We start from the raw sequence: 14,223 nt of genomic DNA, 5'->3' as shown, positions 1-14,223 counted from the left end.
CAGCAATGGTTGTTAATACCTGGAATATTTTGCCATAGGAGGTGGTGAAATCAGATGTAACCACTATATTTAAGAGGCATTGCGATTTGGCAAACGAGGTGTAGAATAAGGTACACAAAAATGTTGGAGAAACTCAGCGGGTGCAGCAGCATCTATGGAGCGAAGGAAATAGGCAACGTTTCGGGCCGAAAACCCTTATTCAGACTAATATGGTTCTAATGTGGGCAAATGGGATTTGTGTGGCTGGGGAAAAGGGTGGACATGGAGGTGATGGGCCCAATGGCCTGATTCTGTAATGTACAACCATGGCTCTCTGGCTCCAAGAGCACTGAATGACTGATTATGCACAGCCACCGGATGTGCAGTGAATTCTAAAGGTTGCCTAGTCTCAGCATGCAGTAATGTCTTTTTGTCTCTGTCCTAAATGGTGCAGCTCACATTCAGAGGGTTTCCGCTGGCTCCAGACCCCCTCAGAGAGGGGAAACATCCTCCCTGCATCCAGCCCACTGAGCCGTGTAAGGACTTTGTGTTTCACTGAATTCTCCTCTAATACACCTGAACCCTCGAGTACACAGGCCTAGTCTACGCAATTTCACCCAGCACAGCAAACCCATTCTCCCAGGAACAAGGATCTGTTCAAATGCAAACAATCTTTGCTTTGTCTTTGTGATACTTCCCCCCAGAGTCCATTAATACCATTAATCTTCACATATAAGTATTGCATAAAGATGTCTTAAAAAAGATCAATGGAAAAGGTATCAGTTTTACCTCGTTTGATGATATCAGATGTTTCGCTCAATGCTATGTTGTAGAAAAGGGTGCGATCATACTTTTCAATGGGCAACGCGCTATCTACCACCAACATTGGTTTGGTTTCATCAATATCCCTGCAAATATTTAACAGCTGATTAGAAACTGAGCATTAGCTGGTTTTTTTTGAGCGGTACTGTAAAAACGTACATTGTTTCAGTCAAACGCATGTCCTACCTGCTCTTGCGACCAGCTTCCTCCTGAAATAAATAAAAACACAAATCTCAATAGACTGAGATGGATCGTCATGATCCCGACGGCGGGTATTTCACTAGATTGCTACAAAATACCCTCTGAGAATTCCCAACGCTTTGTCGCTGTCACACAGACAGTAAGTGGATATTGTCGTAGAGACATCGAACACGGGGGAGAGAGTATTAGGAATGTCGATGAAATAACTGCGAGTATGCAACTTACGAGTAAGACCGGGCAGGTCGTGGGATTTTATCTGGAGAAGGGAGGACAAAATGGAGATACAAGGGAAAGAGAGTAAAAGAAAAGAGAAGACACCAGAATTAACGGGGCAGAACGCCCAGGAAGGGATAGGGGAGTAAAGCCAAGTGAAATGGGCATCAATGTGAATGGTGCGGGGAGTAATGGATTAAAAGTTTTATCTATGACAAGGACGCTGCTGACAACCTTCTACCGCTGCACCACAGAGCATATTAACGTATGGCATCTCTGTGTGGTATCTCAGCTGCACGGAGGCGGAGAGGAGCGTCTTCCACAGAGTGCAGAAGATTATTGGGACACTGCTACCAGCTTTGGAGGGCATCTACCACACACGGTGCCTCAGGAAGGCCGTCAGCATCCATAAAGACTCCTCACACCGCTGTAACGGACTGTTCGAACTACTTCTCTCCGGCAAACGTTACAAGGCCTTCTACGCCCGAACCTCCAGACTCAGGAACAGCTTCATTCCCAGAGCTATAGCGACTCTGAACCGGCCCTGCTGAGTGCCCCCCATCCCCCCTGGACTGTCTCCCTCGGATGGTCACGTCGCACAGACACATCTGCACTTTAGTCTGTTTGAACTGTTTTGACTATTTTCTATTCTTTTACAAACCATGTTCTCGGGATATCTAAATTGAATTAGTTATTCAAGTTATGACATCGGATGGAAGCTGCATACCAAATCTAGTTGTGCTTATGTGCAATGACAATAAAATATATTATTATTATTATTATTATTATGAATGCACGAAGTATAAGAAATAAAGTGGATGAGCTTGAGGCTCAGTTAGAAATTTGTTGTGGGAATTACAGAGACATGGCTGCAAGAGGACCAGGGCTGGGAATTGAATATTCTAGGGTATACGTCCTTTCGAAAAGACAGACAGGAGGGCAGAGGGGGTGGGGTAGCTCTGTTGGCGAGGAATGAAATTCAGTCCCCAGCACGGAGTGATATAGAATCAGGAGATGTATAGTCAGTATGGATAGAACTGAAGAATTGTAAAGGTAAAAAGACCCTAATGGGACTTATCTACAGTCACCCAAATAGTAGCCTGGATATAGGGTGCAAGATGAATCAAGAGTTAAAATTGGTCGCAAAATGTCCCAAAGCTAATGCTACGGTTGTTATGGGAGATTTCAACATAGAAACATAGAAAATAGGTGCAGGAGTAGGCCATTCGGCCTTTCGAGCTACCACCGCCATTTGATATGATCATGGCTGATCATCCAACTCAGTATCCTATCCCTGCCTTCTCTCCATACCCCCTGATCCCTTTAGCCACAAGGGCCACATCTAACTCCCTCTTAAATATAGCCAATGAACTGGCCTCAACTCCCTTCTGTGGCAGAGAATTCCACATATTCACCACTCTCTGTGTAAAAAATGATTTCCTCATCTCGGTCCTAAAAGTCTTCCCTCTTATCCTTAATCTGTGACCCCTAGTTCTGGACTTCACCAACATCGGGAATAATCTTCCTGCATCTAGCCTGTCCAACCCCTTAAGAATTTTGTACGTTTCTATAAGATCCCCCCTCAGTCTTCTGAATTCCAACGTGTACAAGCCGAGTCTATCCAGTCTTTCCTCATATGAAAGTCCTGCCATCCCAGGAATCAGTCTGGTGAACCTTCTCTGTACTCCCTCTATGGCAAGAATAATAATAATAATAATAATACATTTTATTTGTATAGCGCTTTTCAAGGACTCAAAGTCACTTTACATGGTGAGTCAAGAACAAAACAAAATAGAGCAGTAAGACAGAGATGCAAAGGGGAGGAGGACATGGGACTAAGGGTATGCAGAGGTGAAGAGATGGGTCTTGAGGCGGGACTGGAAGAGGGTGAGGGACTCAGAAGTTCGGATCAATTGTGGGAGGGAGTTCCAGAGCCTGGGAGCTGCTCTGGAGAAGGCTCTGTCTCCAAAAGTGCAGAGGTTAGATTTCAGAATGGAGAGGAGACCGGCTGAAATGGATCTGAGGGACCGTGAGGGTTGGTAGGGGGAGAGGAGGTCAGTGAGATAAGGGGGGGGGGGGGGCAAGTGGTTGAGGGCTTTGTAGGTGAGGACCAGGATTTTGTAGATGATCTGGTGGGAAATGGGAAGCCAGTGAAGTTCTTTGAGGACTGGGGTGATGTGGTGCCAGGATTTGGTGTGGGTAATGAGTCGGGCGGCTGCATTCTGGACCAGTTGGAGTCGGTTGATGTTGCTGGAATTAATGCCAAAGAGAAGAGAGTTACAGTAGTCCAGTCGGGAGGAGATGAAGGCATGGATGAGTCTTTCAGCAGCGGGGGGTGTGAGAGAGGGTCTGATTTTGGCGATGTTGAGGAGGTGAAAGAAGGAGGTTTTGACAACATGGCGGATGTGAGGCTCAAGGGAGAGGGTTGAGTCAAAGATCACACCAAGGTTGCGGGCCTGAGGAGATGGGGAGACAGTGGTGCCGTCAATAGTGAGAATGGGGTTGTTGTTAATTTTGGTAAGTGTTGATTTGGAGCCAATGGGGAGAAATTCTGTTTTGTTACTGTTTAATTTAAGGAATGTCTTTCCTCAGATTAGGAGACCAAAACTGTACGCAATACTCCAGGTGTGGTCTCACCAAGACCCTGTACAACTGCAGTAGAACCTCCCTGCTCTGATACTCAAATCCTTTTGCTATGAATGCTAACATACCATTTGCTTTCTTCACTGCATGCTGCACCTGCATTCCTACTTTCAATGACTGGTGTACCATGACACCCAGGTCTCGTTGCATCTCCCCTTTTCCTAATCGGCCACCATTCAGTCTACTTTCCTGTTTTTGCCACCAAAGTGGATAACCTCACATTTATCCACATTATACTGCATCTGCCATGCCTTTGCCCACTCACCCAACCTATCCAAGTCAGCTTGCAGCCTCCTAGCATCCTCCTCACAGCTAACGCTGCCCCCCAGCTTCGTGTCATCCGCAAACTTGGAGATGTTGCATTCAATTCCCTCATCCGGATCATTAATATATATTGTAAATAGCTGGGGTCCCAGCACTGAGCCTTGCGGTACACCACTAGTCACTGCCAGCCATTCTGAAAAGGACCCGTTTACTCCTACTCTTTGCTTCCTGTCTGCCAGCCAGTTCTCTATCCACATCAATACTGAACCCCCAATACCATGTGCTTTAAGTTTGTATACTAATCTCTTATGTGGGACCTTGTCGAAAGCCTTCTGAAAGTCCAGATATAACACATCCACTGGTTCTCCCTTATCCTCGAAAAATTCTATAAGATTCGTCAGACATGATTTACCTTTCATAAATCCATGCTGACTTTGTCCAATGAACTCACCACTTTCCAAATGTGCTGCTATCCCATCTTTAATAACTGACTCCAGAATTTTCCCCACCACCGACGTTAGACTAACTGGTCTGTAAATTCCACGTTTTCTCTCTCCCTCCCTTTTTAAAAAGTGGGGTTACATTAGCTACCCTCCAATCCTCAGGAACTACTCCAGAATCTAAAGAGTTTTGAAAAATTATCACTAATGCATCCACTATTTCTGCGGCTACTTCCTTAAGTACTCTGGGATGCAACTTATCCGGCCCTGGGGATTTATCGGCCTTTAATCCATTCAATTTACCTAACACCACTTCCCGGCTCATCAGTCACTGAAAGTAAGCACACAGGTCCAGCAGGCAGTGAAGTAAGCTAATGGCATGTTGGGCTTCAAAACTAGAGGAATTGAGTACAGGAGCAAAGAGGTCCTTCTGCAGTTGTACTAGACTGAAGTGAGACCAAACCTGGAGTATTGTGTGCAGTTTTGGTCTCCAAATTTGAGGAAGGGCATTCTTGCTATTGAGGGAGTGCAGCTTAGGTTCACAAGGTTAATTCCCGGGATGGCGGGACTGTCATATATTGATAGAATGGAGCAGCTGGGCTTGTATAATAACATATAACAATTACAGCACGGAAACAGGCCATCTCGGCCCTACAAGTCCGTGCCGAACAACTTTATAGTCTGGAATTTAGGATGGAAGGGGATCTTATTGAAACATATAGGATTATTAAGGAATTTGACACGCTAGAGGCAGGAAACATGTTCCTGATGTTCAGGGAATCCAGAACCAGGGGCCACAGTTCAAGAATAAGGCATAGGCCATTTAGAGATGAGGAAAAACATTTCACCCCGAGTTGCGAATCTGTGGAATGATCTACCTCAGAAGGCAGTGGAGGCCAATTCTCTGGATGCTTTCAAGAGAGTTTGATAGAGCTCTTAATGATAGCGGAGTCAGGGGATATGTGGAGAAGGCAGGAATGGGGCACTGATTGTGGATGATCAGACATGATCATATTGAATGGCTCGAAGGGCCTACTCCTGCACCATTTGTCTTTTATTGTAACATGTCAGAGATAATGTGATGGAACATTTTAAGATCAGCGGCAGATTTAAATGTGTGGGGGTTGGAAATATTGTCACCACTTATGGGGAGAAGAAAAATAAAACCTGAAATGTATGATGGCCTTTAATAAATTCTACAAGAATAACAGTAAAAAGAATGTGGAACTCACAGGGTGGCCTGAAGACAATATTGCAGATAAATTTAAGTTGAAGTAGGATAAATACATGAAGTTTCCTGGAATTTGGGGCATTATTGTCGGATGTGGTGAGTAGTTCGACAGATGGAACATTGACCTAGTACTGAAATACTGGTAAATGCAGCATTTATTTCAGAAATTTAACCCACCATTTTGTTACTGTGCACTTTCACTTTGCCAACTGTAGTGTAACCCCTCACCTTCAGAAATATCACACCGTCCTTGTGGTCTATCTGTCCCTGTAATTTTGAGAGTTCCTCCTGAATGGAATTTAAATTCTCTTGAATCTCTTGAAGATTTTTCTCCATTGTTTTTACAATCTTCTCCTCTTCTTCCCGGACATCTCCGAGTAAGCGCTGCTCTTTCTCAGTGAGAATCTGGTGCAGTTCAGCAAACTGGGATGTGATCAGTGACTGAAGGTTATGTGACTCTTCCTGTCAGATGAAAGATGCAAATCAATATAAACCACGTCAAAGCAAAACTGGCAAAGTCTATAGCAAAATTGGGAAAATCAAGACACATTCTGGACCACAAATTATTACATACTCTGTATAATACACTCATATTGCCATATCTGAGTTACTGTGTGGAGATATGGGTTAACACCTACAAAACCAACCTACAGCCGTTATGCACATTACAAAAAACAGCAATAAGAATTATCAATAACGTTGGATATCTTGAACATACCAATTTATTATTCTTAAAGTCACATACACTGAAGTTCACTGATCTGGTTAAATTTAAGACTGCGCAAATCATGTACAAAGCAAGAAATAATTTACTTCCAAGAAATATACAAAAACTGTTTATGGAAAGACAGGGTGGGTATAATTTGAGAGGGGAACATAATTTAAAAAAAACTCTTAAACAAAACATAGAAACATAGAAATTAGGTGCAGGAGTAGGCCATTCGGCCCTTCGAGCCTGCACCGCCATTCAATATGATCATGGCTGATCATCCAACTCAGTATCCCGTACCTGCCTTCTCTCCATACCCTCTGATCCCCTTAGCCACAAGGGCCACATCTAACTCCCTCTTAAATATAGCCAATGAACTGGCCTCGACTACCCTCTGTGGCAGAGAGTTCCAGAGATTCACCACACTCTGTGTGAAAAACGTTCTTCTCATCTCGGTTTTAAAGGATTTCCCCCTTATCCTTAAGCTGTGACCCCTTGTCCTGGACTTCCCCAACATCGGGAGCAATCTTCCTGCATCTAGCCTGTCCAACCCCTTAAGAATTTTGTAAGTTTCTATAAGATCCCCTCTCAATCTCCTAAATTCTAGAGAGTATAAACCAAGTCTATCCAGTCTTTCTTCATAAGACAGTCCTGACATCCCAGGAATCAGTCTGGTGAACCTTCTCTGCACTCCCTCTATGGCAATAATGTCCTTCCTCAGATTTGGAGACCAAAACTGTACGCAATACTCCAGGTGTGGTCTCACCAAGACCCTGTACAACTGCAGTAGAACCTCCCTGCTCCTATACTCAAATCTTTTTGCTATGAAAGCTAACATACCATTCGCTTTCTTCACTGCCTGCTGCACCTGCATGCCCACTTTCAATGACTGGTGTACCATGACACCCAGGTCTCGCTGCATCTCCCCTTTTCCTAGTCAGCCACCATTTAGATAATAGTCTGCTTTCCTGTTTTTGCCACCAAAATGGATAACCTCACATTTATCCACATTATACTGCATCTGCCAAACATTTGCCCACTCACCCAGCCTATCCAAGTCACCTTGCAGTCTCCTAGCATCCTCCTCACAGCTAACACTGCCCCCCAGCTTAGTGTCATCCGCAAACTTGGAGATATTGCCTTCAATTCCCTCATCCAGATCATTAATATATATTGTAAATAGCTGGGGTCCCAGCACTGAGCCTTGCGGTACCCCACTAGTCACTGCCTGCCATTATGAAAAGGACCCGTTTACTCCTACTCTTTGCTTCCTGTTTGCCAGCCAGTTCTCTATCTACATCAATACTGAACTCCCAATGCCGTGTGCTTTAAGTTTGTATACTAATCTCTTGTGTGGGACCTTGTCGAAAGCCTTCTGGAAGTCCAGATACACCACATCCACTGGTTCTCCCCTATCCACGCTACTAGTTACATCCTCGAAAAATTCTATAAGATTCGTCAGACATGTTTTACCTTTTGTAAATCCATGCTGACTTTGTCCAATGATTTCACCACTTTCCAAATGTGCTGCTATCCCATCTTTAATAACTGACTCTAGCAGTTTCCCCACTACCGATGTTAGACTAACTGGTCTGTAATTCCCCGTTGTATATATGACTAAGATACTGTATAGTATATGCGGGTTTTTTATTTTATTTCTCTTTTTTGTATGGCTTTGTAAATATTTGATTAGTGTTCAAATGTAACTAATTTGGTGTACATATAGTGGATGGTGTACATATGGTGTACATATAGCAGCTAAATTTGTATAAGATAATTACAAGCAGTTGAATAAGGGGTGGGAATTAATAAGCTTTGGCTTCTTCCTGCTGCTTTTCGGACACATATGATTTCATTTATTTATAGATATTGTTTATGACACTTTATAAATATTCTTGTTTTGTTTTTTGTATGCTGTTTCACATTTGCTTTTTATTCTTTTATTCTGTTCGAAATAAATAATAAAATTAAATTTAAAAAATATATATAATGTGTCACTCTGCCGTGTTTCCTCATGACATGGAATGTGACAATCAGCTAATCAATGTCGAGTTCTGGAGTGCAGAAATATGCCATTCGGCCCAACATGTCCATGCTGGGCTCTGTACGTATCTACACTAATCCCATTTACATGTATTTAATCCATAGCTTTCATTACCTTGGCAATTTAAGTACTCGTCTTGATAATTATGAAATCTTATGTGAAAGTAACGCACAATCAAATAATTCCCATTTCCCCAGTATAATTCCCTGCAGCCTATTCCATTTCATGTGTCCATTAACCCTCAGTGGACAGAACCAGGTCATCAGAAGTAGCAGACACCAGCACCACTTAGAATGACAGACTTCATAGAGTCACACAGCAAGATTGATTAGTAGGACTGGGTGTTACAATCCCTAAGATTTTCACTATAATTGACATTCATGGGTATGACCACCAAGTGAATTAGGTAACAATCAGACACATCTTCAGTTGTGTACCTCAACGTCACTGGGTGTTTCGGCCTTTTATCACAAGACATCCTCAGTCGAGGCAGGCCCACCGCAGGGTGATCAGACCTGGGTGTGTGTCTTATTGCTGGTCTCTAGATGGTCACGTGGCAGCTCAGACAGCATCTATCCTCTTCAGCCACAGCCAGTGACTGCTCCGTTCAGCAGCATTGGCAAGTTATTTTCTTGCCCTCCTTTGTGCCTGCCCTCTGACTCCTACTTCCCTCAGGAGCCTTGCGGTGGAACTGGCTACAAAGCCCCTGCACCCCACCGCCACTGGACACACCCTTACACTCCAACCTCTCTCCTCTGCTGCAAGGTTTGAATATCAAAGCTTTTTCCTTTCATAAGCCTCATCCACAGCCTCCTCCCATGGGACCGTCAGCTCAATGATGAAAAAGTGTTAGATACCGACCAACACGCCCCATCTGCACTAGTTCCACTTGTCCGCATTTGGCCAAGACAGTTCTAAAACGGTGCTCTCCACAAATTTGTTTGAATATCTTTTAAATGTTGTTACGGTACCCGAGTATGCTACCTCATCTGGCAGCTCGTTCCATGTACCCTAGTACTTCCACAGTTGTCATTCACATTCATTTTAAATCTTTTCCCTCTCAGCTAAAACCAAAATGCTCCACATTCTCGATCCCCATACTAAGGGTACGAGATTGACCATCCAACATATCATTTCATTTCATGATATTATACACCTGCCACAGACTGCTGTGGTCCAGGGAGTAAAGTCCTTGGCTGCTCAACCTCTACCAAGAGTTCTGGCTCTCAACTACTGAGTTCTATAAAGGTTCTTGATTCTTGGTTTCTTGGTCCTCCAAAATATTCCAAATGGAATTTAAACTGGAGATGGTACCTCATGGTGGTACCCCATCTCCCCCCTTCCCCACACCTCTCTCCCTCTCCCCTCTCTCCTCCCCTCCCCCACCACTCTCTCCTCCCCCTCTCCATCTCCCTCTCCTCACCCCTCTCCCACTCCTCCCATCCCTCTCTCCCAAATTATTGCACACATCACTGCATCAAATCCACACAAGAACATTAAATCGATAGCACAAAGCCTCACCTGAACTCCAGAAATGCTCTTTTTCTGTTCCTGCTCCATTTTCTGGATCTCTGATTCCATTTCTGTGAGAGATTCGAAAGAAGATTTCACCTGTTCCTGGGGTTGGGTTTCAGATCAGAGAATAAAAATGTCAGACAAGGAAGAAAAGATTAGACAATGATGTGATCAAAAGTGATTTGGTTTTACTTGTAGAATTCAATTGCTTCTTCTATCAGCGTTAAGCTGTGAGACTTGTGTTCCCGCGCAGTTGCACAAATCAAACAGATCAGTTTCTTGTCAGTTTTACAAAACAGCTTCAGTTCTTCCTGATGTTTCTCGCACTGAAGTTTGCTTTTCTTCGCTTTGAGATTCAGGCTCAGTGTTCGAGCTTTCTCAGACAGTCTAACCAAGGCCCGATTCACCCTGAGGGTGCGGTTTGCAGAATCCTCTCTGCATTCCGGGCAGGAGTTTCTCCCCTCCCTGTCCCAACTGTGTGATACAGGAGCGGCAGAAGTTGTGCCCGCAGTCCAGCGCCACCGGATCGGTGAAGAAATCCAGGCAGATGGGACAAACTACCTCCTCGGTCCAACTCCCGGCCGGGCGTTTCGCAGCCATTTTATTATCTCCCTGGTTCAATATGTTTTCACTGACGTGTAGTTGCTGAATCCCTGCATTACAGCGAGTTGCCACCGCATTACCGCGTGTGTCCACTGCGCTCGCTGCCGTCCCGGGCAATGCATGTTATTCGGCTGCAAGTGTTCAGTGTGAAGGTGTCCTGGCCACTTCCAACCAAAGATTCTCTAGGACAGTGATTCCCAACCTGGGGCCATACCATGGCAAATTTCAGGGGGGCACAGAAAAAAATTGGGATTTAGGGGGCCACAGGTTCAATCAAGTCAAGTCAAGTCACATTTATTTATATAGGGAGGTTTCACGGCAGTCGGGTCACGACCCATGACCCGTACTGTTGCTACGCTACTCCAATTGGATTACACGCGATGAACTGCAGGTAGGCACTTACCATTGTTTCCAGCGTAGCGGGCCCGTTAAAACCCCACCGCTGAAATTGTCAATTTTTGCCTGTAAATAATTATGGAAATCGGGATAAGCGTGAGAGACATTTAGCCAACTTCACAATTCCAAAAGTGAGGAGAAATGACGGCAGATAGAAGCGAGAGCTGAAGGGACAACAACAGCCAGAGTGCTTGGCGAACATTGGCCGTTTGCTCACTGCATTTCACCAACTAAGGTGTTTTTTCTTGATTCCTTTGGCATCTAAAAAGTTTCAGAAGTGATAAATCTGGCTGTAATTTTTTTTAATCGTCCATGGTTCTCAAGTGGGTTTTTACATACAAAATGAAAACGCATCGGAAGAAAAATTTACAGCCAGATTGATCACTTCTGAGATTTTTTAGATACCAAAGGAATCAAGAAAAAACACAAATAATGCCTTACTGTTGATGAAATGCAGTGAGCAAACGCGATAATTCACAATATTTTCAATTCCGATATCTGCACGGCCAATGTATACCAGGCACTTTAGCTGCTGTAGTCCCTTCAGTTCTCGCTTCTCTTTACCTTCATTTCGCCTCACATTTGGAATTCTAAAGTTGGGTACATGTCTCTCACACTTACCCCGACTCCCACAATTTTTTTTAGCGCAACAATTCAACATTTTGGAGGTTTTTAACAGGTAGGAACGTACGGGTTTTTAGCATTAACAACATATACCTGAAGTGACGAATGTCCTCCAGATGGATTTAGCGGCTCCGTGCGTCGAGCCCTCTGACCCAGTGACCTATCGTGCAAGCTCCATATAGCACATTTAAAAAACTCCCGTTGGCCAAAGTGCTTTACATTTGTTATAAGAATAGCACAACAAAACAGACTACATACATATATACATGTAGCCCTCACTCAGAGGACGTCAGGAAAGGCTTGGGAGTATAGATAAGTCTTTAGTCTTGACTTAAAAGAGTCGATGGAGGGGGCAGTTCTGATGGGAAAGAGGATGCTGTTCCACAGTCTAGGTGCTGCAACCGCAAAGGCGCGGTCGCCCCTGAGCTTATGCCTAGACTGCGGGATATTCAGCAGCCCCATGTCGGCCGATCTGAGGGGCCTGGAGGTGGAGTGGTGGGTGAGAAGAGTTTTAATGTAGGTGGGGGCAAGCCCATTGAGGGCTTTGTAGACATGGAGGAGTATCTTGAACAAGAACGCAGCCGCCCGACTCATCACCCACACCAAATCCTGGCATCACATCACTCCAGTCCTCAAACAACTTCACTGGCTTCCCATCTCCCACCGGATCACCTACAACATCCTGATCATCACCTACAAAGCCCTCCACCATCTGCCCCCCCCCCATATCTCACTGACCTCCTCTCCCCCTACCAACCCTCACGGTCCCTCAGATCCACATCAGCCGGTTTCCTCTCCATCCACAAGTCCAACATCCGCAATTTTGGGGACAGAGCCTTCTCCAGGGCAGTTCCCAGGCTCTGGAACTCCCTCCCCCAACTGATCCGCAATTCCGTGTCCCTCACCATCTTCCAGTCCCGCCTCAAGACCCATCTCTTCACCTCTGCCTATCCTTAGCCCCACGTCCCCCTCCCTTTTCATCTGTGCATTAATTGCCTCATATTGTGTTTTGAATTGAATTCTGTCTGTACTAGTCATGTCTCTACTATTTATTTAATTCCCCTTACATGTTTTTCCTCTACCTGCTAAATTTTTGTAAGGTGTCCTTGAGACTCTTGAAAGGCGCCCATAAATAAAATGTATTATTATTATTTAAGTTTATACGGAACCGCACAGGGAGCCAGTGGAGACAGGCCAGGATCGGGGTGATGTGGTCCCTTTTTCGGGTGCCCGTCAGGAGTCTCGCTGCGGCGTTTTGGACCAGTTGCAGGCGGGACAGGGAAGATTGGCTGATGCCAGTGAAGGGGGCCACAGAGCTACCACCCTGTTGCCTCCTAAATTTCAGTTCTAATAAATTCAAAATGTAGTTGAAATATTTTTGATGTTTGTGGAATAGAATAAAAGAGAATATATGTGCAATTAATAGACACTTATGGAAGGTATTATAATATTGAAATACCTTTTTCCGCTAATAATGTCAGGGCGGGGGGGGGGGGGGGGGCACAGAAAAATTAAAAGATCCCAAGGGGACCATGAGCTAAAAAAAGGTTGGGAACCACTGCTCTAGGATATTTGCTTCCAACTAATCTCACACGAGGGAGGGGATAGTTAGACATTAAACTGGCCTGAAAAAAGACAAAGCTGAGCAAGGGGCTTGTGAAAGACTAAGGCAGGACAGAAAGGAACGGAGCCTCGGGTGTAACCTGATGAGATGTTACACCGGTGGGGCAGTGGGACCCGCCACCCGCATCTCCGTTCACAGCAACCCCCCCCCCCCCCCTGGAGACCTCCCTCCGCCCTCATTTTAATCCACAACAGTGCACCTGTCTCTCATGCAGCAGCCTTCGGGGCAATCTATGTTTGCGTGTATGGTTACTTTAAAGGATATTATATGACCCTTTAACATTTATTGCAGTTTGCAAAGGTTGACTTTGTCTGATGATCAGTTCTACTTCGTTATGTTTAGTTTTGGGAAACAGGCCATTCGGCCCACCGAGTCCGCACCGACCAACCATCCCCGCACATTAACACTTTCCTGCATGCGCCGGCTGGGGGAAGTTAAAAGGAGATGTGCGGGGCACAGGGGGTGTGGGTGCCTGGAACGCGCTGCCAGGGGTGGTGGTGGTGGAGGCAGATGCGATAGTGGCGTTTAAGAGGCAATTGGCTGCCCCATCTATGCAAGTACCAATGCTCTGACCTTTGGGTTTGGTTTGATTTCTAGCTACATTTGCGAAAACATGACCTTCGGCTCACCGAGTCCGCACGGACAAGCGACCCCCATATGAACACTACCCTGCACACAATAGCGACAATTTTAAACATACGCCAAGCCAATTAACCGATAGGGGGTTGCACGAAAGGTCACTGGGTCATAGGGCTCGACGCACGGAGCCGCTAAATCCAACTGGAAGACATCCGGCACTTCCCGTACATGTTATTAATGCTAGAAACGCGTACTTTACTACCTGTTAAAAACCGCCAAAATGTTGAATTTTTGCGCTGAAAAAAATTGTGGGTCGGGGTAAGTGTGAGAGACATG

The 14,223-nt window shown here is 45.0% G+C and overlaps 1 long non-coding RNA gene across 1 annotated transcript; it reads right to left on the bottom strand.

The window, feature by feature from the left end:
* Positions 1-369: 369 nt before the first annotated feature.
* On the bottom strand, positions 370-6,055 carry LOC116966197. Its single transcript, XR_004409926.1, has 3 exons — positions 6,022-6,055; positions 988-1,010; positions 370-887 (listed from the first exon to the last, which is right to left on the bottom strand). It is a non-coding gene; the product is annotated as an uncharacterized LOC116966197 (long non-coding RNA).
* Between the last annotated feature and the right edge of the window lie 8,168 nt (positions 6,056-14,223).

Source organism: Amblyraja radiata, chromosome 36 (genome assembly GCF_010909765.2).
Source record: "Amblyraja radiata isolate CabotCenter1 chromosome 36, sAmbRad1.1.pri, whole genome shotgun sequence".
NCBI classification, from domain to species: domain Eukaryota; kingdom Metazoa; phylum Chordata; class Chondrichthyes; order Rajiformes; family Rajidae; genus Amblyraja; species Amblyraja radiata.
The sequence above is the reverse complement of the archived record's forward strand: the minus strand, read 5'-3'. Positions and strand labels throughout refer to the sequence as shown.